The sequence below is a fragment of the Cryptomeria japonica genome, chromosome 6 (assembly GCF_030272615.1).
Source record: "Cryptomeria japonica chromosome 6, Sugi_1.0, whole genome shotgun sequence".
Classification (NCBI taxonomy): Eukaryota; Viridiplantae; Streptophyta; class Pinopsida; order Cupressales; family Cupressaceae; genus Cryptomeria; species Cryptomeria japonica.
In genome coordinates, this window is record NC_081410.1 from 316,292,950 (window position 1) to 316,309,334 (window position 16,385).

Below are 16,385 nucleotides of genomic sequence, written 5' to 3' on the forward strand. Positions count from 1 at the left end.
AAGATCTAGGCTACAGGATGCTAGATCTGATTACGGTTAGTACAACTTGGCTCTGATACCATGTTAACTTTTAGCACTTTCAGATTAATATAAACTCAGAAAACAGATTTTAGTTTCTAACTAAATTGATTAGATGCAAGATTTAAAGTTTTCTAGGTTTAGGCATTGCATAGAAATGAACAAAATAAGAACAAGACACGGTTACCCTGGGAAAACCTCCAAGGAGGAAAAACCCAGCCAGAAAAGATCCTCAGATCTGATTATGGATTATGTTCATATGAAGATTACAACACTTATCTTAAGTACTTGAAGATGATTCCACTTAGGGCAAATAATATCCTCCACAAGACTGCACTGTCAAGTCTGCCCCCTTTATCACTTCCAACAGAAATCAGGTTCAAACCCTAGGTATGAAGTCTGCACTTTGGACTGCAACCTTAGTCCTCAGTTCGCTCTCCTCATGGATGAATTTCGCACCTTTAATGACAGATGTAGTTCGCTGGTATAGCAGATGGAATTCGCTGTGATATTGGATATGATTCGCTGGGATATTACACCTTCAAGTTCACATTAGGCAGATGTAGATATTTCGCATAACAATGTATTGAATGTATATTATTGAGGTGAAAGGTATCTTTATTTATATGATGCAATATCCATATATGTCGGCTGATACTCAAATCCATTTATGTCGGCTTGACCTTTAATTTATTGTTTTTCCTTTAACCGAAATGAATTAGATAGGGTTGGCCCTATTATGTTTAGCACGCTACCTTTTATGAGTCGTGGGGTTTCATTATGTAGCGTGGAGTGAGGTATAGGGCCCAGCCCTACACGTTGGAGAAAGGGGCTGGCCCCCTTGGGCGGATTCCAATGTTGCCCAAGGCAATTGGAATCTGCCATTCCCTAATTATAATCAACAGTCTACCTCTTTGATTAAAAACTTGACGGTGTGAGACACTAATACTCAATGATTTGCTGAGAGTGGTATCTATTGAATATGGACATCCCTTGGATCCATGGTTATTGGCGTTCCCTCTGCTCTTACCATACTATAATGAAGGACCGATATCTTTATATGATTCTTATACCGTTGATACACCTTGTCTTCATGACAAAGAGAAATTTATGTGATCACTGGTGTATCATAATGTTGTAGTAGGGATTACAAGTATCATGCTGGAAATCGTTTGTGTTGCGTATTCTTGAAACACCTAGGATGCTTGCAAGTCTTTATGCCTTAATGGACGGCCAATCTGAAGATGTCATTATGACTGTCCTTTTCAATGGTTGACCAACGAAGATGTATAAGGTTCATCATTCTTCTTGAGGGGAATCAGCAACTGGGACTAACCCTTATTTCTCCTAAGGTAACTAGTAAACCTTCTTATTTATAAGACTTCATGCTTTCCCTAAAATCTTATTCTTCTTGCTAACGTATAAGCATAGCTACTTCAAATTAGTAACTTTTATTAGTTATTGGTGTTCAAGTACTGCCACTCCTGAACACACACTTGTTAAGCTCTTTACTGTTTGGTCTAAGACGCGGAGATCACATGATCTCATCATTATGCTAAGAACCCATGCATTAAACAATAGATAGATGCAGCAATAGTAATGATCATATTTTTTCAATCAGCTACAGCAGAAATAAGTTTATCCATAAGACAAAGTTACAAAAGGATTAAAAGCTGACCTTACAGGATGATAGACAATCAGCAACTTCAGTGAAAGATCAATGGCCAGTCAACAAAGAAACAATGATCTCACACCATCTTCCTATTTCCTATGTCTCAGTGGTCATTATTCCTGACTATTTGTATCTCCTGTTACATACCCACTTGGTACCATGCTTGGGACATGGCTAGCAGAGGTAATTTCACCAAACAGGGGTGATTAAGACAAGTGACCAGCGAGTAAATTCTCCACAAGAGAAGGAAAGGTGCCAAAAGTATGAAGTCTCCCAATGTTATTGCCAATCCTCCACTCCAACTCCCATGACCAGCAGAATGTATAGGAAAATATGCCATCTACAATTGCACAGCTGGACAATACTCATGTCCAACAAAGGTCACACAATTGAAGCTGACCGAAAGGTGTTTTACCACACAAGAAAGGAGAATAGACCAGCTATTAAGTTTCATATACCTCTCACAAATCAAGAAGAGACAAAATCAACCAGCTTCAGCCTTTTATTTATCCAAATCAATCAACACAAGCATTTAAGTCTCCTTTCAATTCTCACGTTGCCACTTATAGTGCCAACCTCACTTTTATCCATGACTCGCACTCAATTTGCACTTGGGATCTTTAGCAATAGACAAGGAATTCCCTTACGCCTCCTTCATTTGCACTCCCACGTGACACCCACATGCCCATGTCACCTCTTATACACTCCACAATGGACAAGGAAGTGATGTGCTAAGTCAACTTTGTCTTATTGCGAGCCCTTTGTCTTTAGCGCAATATGTGCAATGGTACAATGCCCAAGATGGAGGAATTGGAACTTGAGGAAGTTCCACGATTTTCCCCAATAAAGCCATGTATCTCCCAAAAACTTCACCATGCCTTTCAAACTAACTTAAACGCACACCTAGCAATGCATGAAATGACTCTTCAAGGAACATAAACTCCACATTCAAAATGGTCTAATCAAACTCCAAAATAAAATACCTCTGGTGCAATGGCGTCCATATCATCTTTCAATATTTAAACTCTATAACCATTAACTCAGACTTTACTGAAAACTCCAAAAAACTTCACAAGTAAACTTTAATTGTACCTACAAACCTGAACTGAATCTACAATCTTGATGCCCAAGATGAAAGTCCAAACAAATATCACTACATTAGCCAGGGAGGATCTCTCACCACCGTAGCTAATCTTCTTGGAGAGGGTTTTCGTCCTCCATAAAGATGGGACGAATTGTGTTCAATCTCCAAAACCCAAGGGTTTCACCAAAGAAAATAGAATAAATTGCGTAATCCAAAATGAGCCTCTGAATAGCCCTTTATATTTTTTTTTGCCAAAACTTCCAGAAAGCACAAATTAAAATTCACCTTTTTAATTAAAACTCCATTTTAGCTCCAAAAACACCTTTTTATTAAAATAATGATAATTGTTACACACAAAGTCCTTGTTTATGTGTCCACAATTTGAAACTTTTCATCCCAATGCCAATGAGGTATTATACTAGGGTACATTTAAAATATTTAATAAAATTTAAGAAACCTTAGTAAAATAATTAAAATAAGGCCATGAATGCACCCATTTTGTGAAATCTATCGGAAAGCATCAAAATCAAAATCTGACTGCAATGGTGTGATCCTAATGATTAAAAACAAGAAATGAAGCCAACTGGGTGACTTACTATAAAGAGATGCTCTCTTCAAGATTCATGGAGAACATCCTAGAAGCCAAAATTCACTTTGGAAAGATGTATAAGTGTATACATAGACTGACTAAGCTCGCTAGCAACATCAAATAACCCCTCGAATAAGACAGACACCCATCGAGAAGGTCAAAGTCAATTGCAATCATAGAGAACCCTAAAATGGGGACATTAAAATTTTGATCATTGATTTATAATGAATGGGTAGAGATGCTACCCTAATGTGATGGAGCCTATGTTTGATGAGACTTATCATTCATAACCTCAATGTGGTTTGATAACTATTGAGTATTCTAGCCATTTATTTAGTTGGCACAATATTGAGATGACAATGGCTTACAAATTTGGATTACAATGGCTAGGCACAACTTGTGCACACTAAATCAATGGCTTCTTCAATTAATGTGCACCATGGAAAAAGTTTAAAGTTGGAAAGTTTCTAGGGCAACTTACCGTTTTCACTTTCTTAATTTTCTCTCAGTATGCTTGTGTGCATTGTGTTTGTGTGTAAAGCTAAAGACTTGGGAAGGATTTGTGTAATGTCCCTAATATCACAAAAGCTCGCACCCTTGTTAAGCTATCAACTCAGCAACCTTGTGAAACATGGAAATTAACCCAAAGTATGGGACCTTGCACAAGGGGTTGAATCTCCGGAGAAGGTCGGCTTCCTTCTCAATCCACGTGCAGGTGTTGAACCAACTAAACACTTCAAAACTTACTCCTAAGCCTATCCTAACAACTTGCAGAGGTAAAGGGAAGAGAGAATTGCTTGAAATAAAAGGAGGTGATGCACCAAGAAGAGATTGTTCCTCTCCCTACCCGAAATGACACAAAGAATCAACTAAAAAACCCAGGAGATGCACAAACATCAGTTGTATAAGTGACCCCAATGCATGTATGGAGGTTAGAATTCGCTGAATGCCAAGAGGGGAGAAGGTTTCCCACAAATCACACTCAGAAATAAGTTAACACAGCATAAATGAGAGAAGAGCCACAAAACATACACCTATGATGAAGGTAAGAAAACATACACAGCATACATAAGTTGAAAGAAGGCAAGAATGGTGATTTCAATTAATTATAAGGCCAATGGCCAACTTACAGTTGCAAAATACAGAATAATACAAGAGAAGTGAGAGAGCATAGAATAGCTCAAGCTAGCAGGGAGAGAACCCTTTACAATGAGGCTTAACAACCTTTATATAGAAAAATGGTTACAAGAGTGATCATGACCCCTGCATGTCACTCCGAGAGTGCAGGGAAGTGCATACACTTGACTTTTGTTCATGCAAGCAACCTAGCCATACCCACAAAAGGCAACCCTAAAAAGGGTGGATTGACTGACCCTCCAAAGTTAGAGTATGCAGACATGACATAAGTCACTGCAACAAGCATGGCCCCATACCTCCCTTGATGGTAATCCCGCCAAAAACATTAAATGCACTACTGTGGCTCCACAAAAGAAGGTGCACAAGTCACAAAAGTCGTCGGAGCATTTAAAGCTTTGAGTGTCGATCACACCATCCGAAAGTGTTGCAAGCCAGAAGTAGTTTGGAAGACTTCGGAGACCTGGGTCGCCGAAGTTGGGGGAATTTCGCAGACCTGCGTCACCGAAGTTGGGAAGACTTAGGAACTTGGGAACCTGGGGGTTCCAGAGTTCTGAGGTTGAAGACTTAAGAACTTGGGAACTTGGGGGTTCCAGAGTTCCGGAGTTGAAGAACTAGGAATTTGGGAACCTGGGGGTTCCCGAGTTCCGAGGTTGAAGAACTAGGAACTTGGGAACCTGAGGGTTCCGGAGTTTCGGGGTAGAAGGCTTAGGAACTTGGGAACTTGGGGGTTCCGGAGTTCTGGGGTAGAAGAACTAGGAACTTGGGAACCTGGGGGTTCCGAAGTTCCGGGGTAGAAGAACTAGGAAATTGGGAACCTGGGGGTTCTGGAGTTCCGGGGTTGAAGAACTAGGAACTTGGGAACCTTGGGGTTCCGGACTTTCGGGGTAGAAGAACTAGGAACTTGGGAACTTGGGGGTTCCAGAGTTCTGGGGTTGAAGAACTAGGAACTTGGGAACCTCCAGGGGTTCCGGAGTTCCGGGGTTGAAGAACTAGGAACTTGAGAACCTGGGGGTTCCGGAGTTCCAGGGTTGAAGACTTAGGAACTTGGCAATCTAGGTGTTCCGGAGTTCTCGGGTAGAAGACTAGGAACTTGGGAACCTGGGGGTTCCGAAGTAGAAGACTTAGGAACTTGGGGTTGAAGACTTAGGAACTTCCTTCTGACAAGACAACACTTCACACTTCATAATTCCATTTCTTTTCTCCTTGATCAACAGGGGTAGCGCTGGTCCATGGAACATATCTCTGATCGGTTCTCACTAATGGACCAAGGGTGTCATTAAATGACAACATTTTTGGTGATTTCTACGAGATATTTGCCTGCTGAGCATGAAGTCCAAAAGCCTTAAGCATCAATTGGGCACTAAGTCATTGAAAAGACCCAAAACATGTGTGCGTCATCAGTTGGAGGAAAACTGAAAACTAGAGCACACACCCTCTTAAGAAGAATGCGGCATTTGCATAAGCACTTATGAAAGCAAAACAACCTCTAGTCTAATATTTACATAGTCATCAACACCCTCTTTAGAAGCAGGGCTTGAGATGAATCCCATTCACTGAGATTGGAAGAACTTCGCCATCAAGCCTAGAGAGATGAAATGCATTGGCCTCCTTGCAACTAATGATAACATATGGGCCACTCCGGATAGCATCAAAGTTGGAGTGTCACCTAGCTTTGGCTTTGTCTGCATCCCACTTGAGAACTAGATCTCCCTCTTTGAAGACCCTATTAGTCGCCCTTTTGTCAAAAACTTTCTTGACCTACTCTTGATGAGTCTCAAGTGTATGCATAGCCTGACTTCTAACCTCCTCCAGCTCCATCAGCTTTGCTAGCCTTACTGTCATGGCATCATTCTCTGTTAATTCCAGTTGATGTGCTAGTTCAAGAGAGGGTAACTCCAAGGAAGTTGGGAGTCTTGCTTCCTTCTCATATACTAGTATGAAAGGGGAGTTACCAATCGCCCTCTTGGGTGTGATCCTATCAGCCCATAAGGCTATCCTCAACCTAGTATGCCATGCCCTCTGATTGTCTTCAATTGTCCTTTTAGTTATCCTGATGAGGTTTTTGTTGGAAGATTCAGCTAAGTCATTACCCTAAGGGTAATAGTTGGATGATGTCTTCAGGTATACACCATGCTTAACTGCCCAAGAACTGATTTGGGTTCCAACAAATGCACTGGCATTGTCTGATATGATGGTGGAGGGGACACCGAATCTTGTCACAATTCCCTCAGGGAATTCCAACACTAAGGCCTCAGTGGCATCCCTCAATGCAACTGCCTTTGTCCACCTAGTGAAGTAATCTGTTGCGGCCAAGATCCACTAATGGCCAGCACTAGAAGGTGGGTTTATCATGCCAATGAAGTCTAAACCCCATTGGGTGAACGGTTGATCTGCTTGGATGGGATGAAGAGGTAGGGCAGCTAGTCTTTGCTTCCCAGAGAAAAGAGCACATTTCTTGCAATTCTTCACCAATCTATGTGAGTCACTAAATAAGGATGGCCAGTAATAACCAGCCCTCATTATTTTGATAGTCGTAGTCCTTGCAGAGAAGTGGCCCCCTGAAGAGCCATCATGAAATTCCTGTAACAGTCTGCTGACTTGGTTTTGCTCGATACATCTGAGTAAGACTCCATTAGAGTCTTTTCGAAAAAGAGTGCCATTCACTAAGACATAGGGAATGGACTACAACCTGACATGCCGTCTTTTGGTCCTGTCCAAACCTTGGGGGTATCTACATTCCATTAAGAAGGTGGTCATGTCACTTAACCAATTGAATTGAGTGTTGTTGCCAGTTGGTTGATCCTCTTGTAACACAAAGGCAACCACTGAAGTAGTCTCAGAAGATGAGACAAGCTGTTCACATAGGCCCCTGTCTCTTACAAGCTTGGCGATCTTGATGTTGATGTCATATTCCATGACCTTGGTTATCCACCCAACCCTCTTCTCACTGATGTCCTTGTTTAGAAGGAAATCCTTGACACTTACATGTGGAACTAAGAGTTGGAACCTGTTGTTGGACAACATGTGTCTGAATTTTTTTAATGCCCTTACAACAGTGAGGACTTGCTTCTCTACATAGCTATACTTAAGCTCATAGTCCTTTAGCCCCTCACTAAAGAAAGCAATAGGTTGCTCCAAATTATCATCGTTCAGCTGTGTTAGGACAGCTGAGATGCTGGATTCTCCTCCGAAGGTATAGAGGATAAAATCCCTTTCATAGTTAGGATTGAGAAGGGTAGGGGCCTGAGCAATTGCTTGTTTGATCTCTTCAGAACCAGCCCTCCCCTCTTTTGTCCAAATGAAAGCCAATTTTTTCTTCAACATGGAAGTAAGGGGTTTTACCATGGTGGCAAGGTTGGGAATGAACCTCCTCACAAAGTTGATCCTACCAAGGAAACTTTGCAATCCTTTCTTGTGACTGGGGAGTGGAAGAGAAAGAACAGCCTCCATTCGCTTTGGATCAATAGTCAAACCCTCCTTGGATACGATGTGTCCTAGCAATCTTCCTTGATCAGTAGCAAATACACACTTGCTAGGGTTCAAGGACACACCATACTCCCTGCATTTCATGAACACCTGCTCAAGATGACCAAGATGATCAGTTGCATTCTCCGAATAAACAGTTATGTCATCAAGGTATACAAGCACAAACTTTGCTAATACGCCCTTGAAAGCCATGTCCATTGCTCTTTGGAATGTGGCACCTGCATTGGTTAGCCCAAAGGGCATTTTACAATAAGCATAGGTACCCCACTTAGTAGTAAACACAGTCTTGTATTAATTTGATTCTTGGACCAAGATCTGATTGTAGCCTGAATACCCATTCAAGAATGAAAATCTTTCCGAGCCACTGACCTTTTGGAGAATCTACTCCATAGAGGGAAGGGGATAGTGATCATTGAGGGAGGCTCTATTGAGATCCCTAAAGTCTACACATAGCCTGATTTCCCCATTCTTCTTCCTTACAGGGACAAGGTTGGCCACCCAAGAGGAGTGCTTGATAGGGAAGATGATATTGGCTTCTATGAGCTTGGTAAACTCATTCCTCATTAGTGGCTCAATCTTGGGGTTTATTGGCCTTTGCTTTTGTCTAACTGGCTTTGCATCCGGGTTTAGCTCTATAGTATGCTGGGCTAAGCTAGGGTCAAAACCCTTTAAGTCTTCATAGGTCCAAGCAACTCTGTCGTTATACTTTTGACAAGGCTCAACAAAGGCCTTTTGTTCAGTTGAGGAACACACCTTGCCCAAGTTTAGAGACCTACCTTCAGCGACAACAACTGGCTTTTAATCCCCTTTCTTTGCAGCCAGTTTCATCTTCTTCTTCAACTGGTCATCCGAGTTGAAAATGCCTTCCAAGGTAACTAGGCCTTTAGGCAGCTTGTTGGAGTTGAGCTGCATGATTTGATCTCCATACTGGTCTTGCAGCTTAGACTGATTTTTAGCAGAAAACTTTGCTTCATTTTGCAGGAAGTTGACGATCTGCTGATCGCTTTCAAACATTTCCCAATTTACCTAATTGTCTGGGACAGCAGGCCTCACAACAAGCCTGATGTGTTGCTCCTTCTCACTTGCAACATGCGCTGGTATGTCGAATTGAGCACCAACCGCTGCAAGCCTATCAGCTTTCTTGTTCTGACTTCTAGGAATGCTCTGGATATTGAAGGCCTCGAATCCTTCAATCAAATCCCAAACCCTGTGTTTGTATGATTTGAGTAGGTTGTTTTTTGCTACACTTTGGGCTCGGATGTGGTTAACAACCAACTCACGATCTCCAAATACTTGCAAAGATATGATCTTTCTACTTTGTGCAAGTTGGAGACCTTCGATCAAGGCTTCATACTCAAACACATTGTTGGGGCAACCAAATCGAAGCCTAGAAGTGAAGAAATATTTCTCCTGCTCAGGAGAAACAAGCATCACACCGGCACCTGCACTATTCTTATTTCTTGAACCATCAAAAAACATAGTCCATAACCCCTTTGAGTCTCCTTGTGTCTTGATGAGGATAGGGATAGGAGTATCCTCTTCATGGATACAATAGGTGCCAAGCCCAGTCTCTTCAGTCTCAGCTAATGGATCAAACTGAAATGCATTGGCCCATTCGTCCAGCTAGCAATCAAGAACCTCTTGCAAAAGAGCGGCAGGCTCACGGACAATACACTCCTTCCCCTCATCATGCAAAGTGCAATTCATGTTTATAGGACTCGGGGTGTAGGGCCCAATGTGATTTTGGGCAATGGGCTCTGCCCTTATGGTGACCTTGGTGCCATACCTTGTTCGAAATAGCATGTGGGACCAATCAGAAAAAGGTACCCACCTATCTTGGCGGTGAAGTCTCTAGACAGGCAGATGGCAAAGAAGCCACGGAGGTCGATGATTGATACGTCTTGCAAGACAGTGCAACCAGGGAATGCATGCAAGGTTAACTTCAATTTTTTTACCACTCCTACTGTCTTAATAGAAGTGCCATCTAATTGGAGCACCCCTTTGGTCACAGGTTCGTATTCTCTGCCAAGGAAATCAGCTACCTTCTTAGTCATGACTGAGCTACTAGCTCCTGAATCTATCATGCAATTGTGAACCAAATTATCTCCTATGATTAAGGAGAGATAGAAGGGGGGAGGCTTGCTGACCTTGCTTGAATCCTCTTCCTCTTTGGGTTGCACCAAACTGATGGAGACTGCCTTTCAGCTGATTGTTGCCTCATCACCTGACTGATCGACGTCCTTCAGTGCCTCTTTAAGAAAATCCCTTTCAGATGGGATTGAAAGGGCCTCCCACATAGTGACGTTGAGGTTGGCCTTCTTCATCTGATCAACTATGTTGAAAGGAACACCAACTGACTTTAGAGGCCCCTTTGAGGCTACAAGGTCTACCTTTGCTCTTTGGACGACTTGGGCCTCCTCCTGCCTCTTGCTCCCTTGCATGGTACTTTGGCTTGTATCCTGGGCAGCTACATTGGGTGTTGGAGCTTGGGTTGATGTTGAAGGTGTTGAAGGTGAGGCAGCCTCCATGGCTCTCTTCTTTGACCTTGTATATTGCAGCATAGACTCGCCATTTGTTTGGTTCAAACCACAGAATTCTGCCTCCTACCAATTGACAAAGGTAGAATCCCCTTGTAAGTAAGCATGAGTGCCAACACTAGGCTGATTTGGGTCATATTGCTGGCCAGAAGTGGTCGGCTCATCCTACACCACTAAGGTTTGGACAAACCCTCCATTTTGGCATGCACCTTGGTTATGTGGCTGATTGCGTGGTTGACACCAATCTTGCTTCTGGGTGAGGTTATTTTGCATTGGAACTATCGCCTTTGAGTTGTTTGCGGTTGTGGGGTTCACACTATTCCAAGGCCTAGCGTTGCTCCATTGGTTTTGCCCTTGAATGTATGGCCTATTATGCTAATAGTTCTGATTTTGTGCCTGATAAGGTCTGCTATGCTGGGCTTGTTGCCTCTTTAGTGTCACCAACTCATTGCTAAAGTTTTGCAATAGAGCCTTGACCTCATGGAGCTCATTGGAAGATGTAGATGGTGTGGATGATTGTCCTGCGGGTGCCATGGGGATAGGAGCGAAGGTGGGTTGTTGAGAAGGAGCTTCTGGGAAGAGAGGCATTGGAGGCCTTGGAGCTATCTTCCCAGCCTAAATCAAACAATTTTCTACTCTTCTGGCTATGTCATATGCACCCGATAGAGAGGCTCCACCCATTGATTGTACCATGACAGCTATATCGTTGCTGAGAGCTCTAAGATAATACAAGAAGGCATGATTTGGAGATGGCTTCACTAGAGCAGGAATTCTATTCCATGTCTTATGGAATCTGAAATTGAAATCTCCCATGAACTCGTGGGGTGCCCTCTTGATCGTAGTCAACTACTCCACAAGTGATAGGTGGTCACTTTTGTCTTCGAAGTGGTTGCACAACCTCTCCTCCCATTCATCCCAATTGTGAATGGAGCTAGACGACAACCCTCTATACCACTGGAAAGCTTTGCCTTTCAAAGATGTGGCTAAGAGTCTGACAGCAACATCATCCTGAGTGATATTATGGACGGATCAGATGTTTGCAATGTCTTGAATGTGCTCAATGGGGCTAGTGGCTGTTTCATCAGTTAAGTATGGTATACTCTTCAACGCAGCCACTGGTATGTCATTTCATTGGGTCAAAATGAGAGGACTCCCCCCATTGAATCTAACACAACCCTGATTTCTCGCCATGTGAAACAATGGTCTATTGATATGAGTGGTGGGAGCCCTTGACAGTAATGGTCTTGTAAATGGAGGGGTAGAATGAGACCTAGGAGATGGAGTGTTTACAACCCTGACCTCCCTAACTGGTGATAATGAAGGTCTACCTCTCCGCCTTCTAGAGCCTAAAGATGAGAGTTCTTCGGACTGGAAACTACCTCTAGAAGACGCCCTTGTATGAATTTTGGGCATGAAATCCGAAGCTACAACAAGTCATGAGCAAGCAGACTAAACTGGTGAGCAGAGACTTCGGAACCTGCGGATTCCAGAATTGAGCACTTCCGAACTTCGGAACCTAGGGTTTCCGAAGTAGCTGACCCAGGAACTTCAGAACCTGGGGGTTCCGGGGTTGAGATGGCTTAGTGACTTCGGAACCTAGAGACCTCGGGGTTCCCAAGTTAGCAACAAGTCATTCACAAGAGACTGGTCTTGTGGGCAGAGTCGCCAAGTACTTGAAGATGACTGCCTCTAAAGGCTGAGATGCCAAGAACAACACTGAATCCTTAGCATATAAATCGAATGAAGTCCCACCTGGTGTGCCAAAAACTGTTATCACAAAAGCTCGCACCCTTGCTGAGCTATCAACTCAGCAACCTTGTGAAACATGGAAACAACCCCGAAGTGTGGGAGCTTGCGCAAGGGTTGAATCTCCGGAGAAGGTCGGCTTCCTTCTCAATCCAGGTGCAGGTGTTGAACCAACTCAACACTTCAAAACTTACTCCTAAGCCTATCCTAACAACTTGCAGAGGTAAAGGGAAGAGAGAATTGCTTGAAATAAAAGGGGGTGATGCACCAAGAAGAGATTGTTCCTCTCCCTACCTAAAATGACACAAAGAATCAACTATAAAACCTAGGAGATGCACAAACTTCAATTGTAAATGCATGTATGGAGGTTGGAATTCGTTGAATGCCAAGAGGGAAGAAGGTTGGCCACAAGTCACACTCAGAAATAAGTTAACACAGCATAAATGAGAGAAGAGCCACAAAACATAAAGCTATGATGGAGGTAAGAAAACATACACAGCATGCATAAGTTGAAAGAAGGTAAGAATGGTGATTTCAATTAATTATAAGGCCAATGGCCAACTTACAGTTGCAAAATACAGAATAATACAAGTGAAGTGAGAGGTTGAAGAACTAGGAACTTGGGAACCTGGGGTTTCGGAGTTCCGGGGTTGAAGAACTAGGAACTTGGGAACCTCCAGGGGTTCCGGAGTTCTAGGGTTGAAGAACTAGGAACTTGGGAACCTGGGGATTCTGGAGTTCCGCGATTGAAGACTTAGGATCTTGGGAACCTGGGGGTTCCGGAGTTCTGGGGTAGAAGACTTAGGAACTTGGGGTTGAAGACTTACGAACTTCCTTCTAACAAGACAACACTTCACACTTCATAATTCCATTGCTTTTCTCCTTGATCAACTGGGTCAGCACTGGTCCATGGAACATATCTCTGATCGGTTCTCACTGATGGACCAATGGTGTCGTAAAATTACAACAGTCCCCTTGATGGATTTCCTTGTACTTTGCCCTTTTTCCTTTATCCTGATCAGATTATTCATTTATTTTCTGATCTCTTATTATATTCTTTCCTACTCTTTATCTTGATCTGATTTCCTTATATCAGATTCAGGCCTTGGTCAATCTACTTGTTTTTTTTTCCTTTTTCTCCATTATGGTCCTCCCTATATATATATATCTTAACATTCCCATGAAGCTAGGTGTCTTTTGGAGGTTGCTGACTTTTCACAACGGATTGTATCTCCTTGGGCTGTCTTTTTAGTGACGCCTCTTCATAAGTATTAACTATCAGCAATAACCCCTTAAGTTGCACCTCCACATTAATTATCACTGCTTTATGTTGTATACTTGTTGTCTAATGAAGGATCCTTCAATATATTAATGATGCTGCTTATTGCTTACTGCCTTAAGGATTTATCTCTGCTTAAGTCTGCTTCTGCACTTATGAATAGTTTTCCATTATGTTCTACCCTTGATTCTAATTCTTATTATTCTTAAATACCTCCTCACATGCCCTTTCACCCCAAAAGAGGCAATCATTCATAAAAGGACGGCCATTATTAATTTATTTTTTTCTTTCACCAAAAAGGTACATAAATGAAGAAAGGTCAGCCAAAAATATTTATTTATTTTAATCTTTCATTGCCCTGTCAGGTTGGCCACTTTGACTAAACATTTATTTATTTTGAACTTATTTTCATTATAAATAATGCCCTCATGGCAGGAGGCATGCCAGTCCACCCCTCCCGATATTGCTTGTCCTCAAGCAATGATAAAGGATAGAGTGATTCAGCTGTATCACTCTAACACTATATTAAGTTGTTAGTTTGAACAACTTATAGAAGGTATTGGAAATTTGCTAGGTTTGTCATTTAAGACAAGTTTTCTCTCATCTTTCTTTCCCCATCACTTGAAAATGTAAAGGATTGATTTGAACTGACCCAACATATATCGGATACCTCTTTTTGTTAACACAAGAACTTATCATATATTAAGACACACATCTACGACCTTAAATGCAATGTTCTTTTCTAGATAAGCTCATACCTTTTGGTTCACTCTAGCTAATTTCATATCCTAGATCAACCAAAAATGGAAATCTCATGATGATAGGAATATGTTTACCATAATCATAGACACTCATATAGTAGACATATTGGAAACACATCAGGTATTATCCAAACACGAAGCATACACATGAACATATGTGGACATAGTGAATGGGCAAATTACAATAAACATTATGACTAGCTAATGAACCTATAACCAATCAATGTGTTGGTTGAAAATTTTATACACCTGGGAAGGCATGCAAAATTACGGTTTCAACCACAGCCTGTGAGTTTAAAACTCTCCTAATTCTAAGGGAAGGCTCCTCCTTTCCTACTTCTTCTAACTATTACAAATTAACTATAACTTATGAACATTATTTTAACTTGGGTGAGACAACATCCTTTTCTCTTTCTTAAAATAGTATTTCCATGCATTGCAAGGGGTTTTGTTTACTGTCCTTACATGCATTGAAACCCCTTGCAATCGGGTCCTAGCCAATCCCAAATAAAGAACAACAAAACTCATGTAATTTGTCAAGAAAAACAAGCTACTAGCTTGGGATCGGGTTTGGGAAAGTAATTTGCAAGCGTAAGTAGGTCATAACGAACTTGGAATGTGGAATTTGTGGAACACAAGTTGGGAAAAAACATTGAAACTTACACTTGCAATCGGGTCTTGAAGACCCAAATGCATGTAAGCATTCTTGTATGATAGGCACCAACTTGCAATCGGGGTTTTGAAACCCGATTGCAAGTGTGAAAGTTTACAAGATAGCCACAAACTTGCATTTGGGTTTTCAATACCCAATTGCAAGTTGGCACATCAATAAGCTCATACAATGGTGGCTTGCAATCGGGTCTTGCTACCTGTTGTGACCTTTTCACACATCACCCCATTGCTAACAGGGACCCCCTCTTTGCCAGCTTCCTGCGTTGTTAGGTTAGGGTTTTGGCTGCTTAGTGGGCAATTTTGCGTTTCCCCTGCCCGAGTCTCGAAGTTTTGATCATGCCTAATGCCCTCTAGGGTTTTTTGAAGCGTTAGGATCAAGTTGCAAAAGATGATATTTTTAATGATCCTAAGTTTTGCTAAGTGTTAGACCTATTGAACGTTAACATATTTTTAAACACACGCATCAATGATTCTAAAGTGCCAAGATATTCACAGACCTTTTGGAGTTGTTTTCTCGCTCCTAAGGTAATATTTAAGTTGGTTTCGCACTTTATTCCAATATTTTCCTAGCATTTCACTCATACTTTTGGAAAATTAGTATAAGTCCAGTCAAATTTAAAGTCGCTGAGTGATTTTGAGTGGTTAAAATGTTAAAATCCTAAGGGAAATCGTTATTCCAAGGGTTAAAGGGTCAAAATCCATACTAGAGGGGATTTTCCCCTCACATTCCAGACTACCCAACCCATTCCCCCACTCAAAATCCATACTACACATGGGTTTCCCCTGGAATCCATACTGGCCACTAATTTCCCCCACTATTTATCCACACCTGGGTCGAATTTCCCCTGGAGATGCTAAAATTTGGCTAAGTGTCAGGATTTATCCAGACTGCCATCGAATTTCCCCTGGGAGTGCGGACTGCAATGCAAGGATAATTCCATGCTTGGGTCGATTTTCCACCAAGATTTTTGTGACAACTAAGTGAGGATTTTTGTTCGGATTTTTATCCAAAGAGAGGTCAATTTTCCACTGAGCATTTTTGTAAGGATTTTTGTCCGGATTTTTATCCAGACAGGGATCGATTTTCCACTGGGAGTATTATGAAGAGTTTTGAGTCCAGATTTTTGTCCAGACTGAAGTCGAATTTCCACCAGGGAGGTTTTTTTTCAAGTTAAGTGAGTTTTGAGTGTGGATTTTTGTCCAGACACACATCGAATTTCCCCTGGGGGTGATTTTTTGCAAATTAAGTGCATTTTTGTCTGGATTTTTGTCCAAACTCATATCGATTTTCCCCTGGGAGGGTTTTTATGTGCATTTTGATGAAATTGAGCATGGATTTTTGTCCAAGCATGGGTCGAATTTCCCCTATGGGGTAAATTTTGACACTTAAGTGATTTTTAAAGG

At 41.8% G+C, this 16,385-nt stretch overlaps 1 protein-coding gene across 4 annotated transcripts in view; it reads right to left on the reverse strand.

Annotated features, from left to right (window-relative positions):
* LOC131043965 (uncharacterized) overlaps window positions 1–16,385 on the reverse strand; it is a 195,237-nt gene that overhangs the window by 48,853 nt on the left and 129,999 nt on the right. The window lies entirely within an intron of this gene.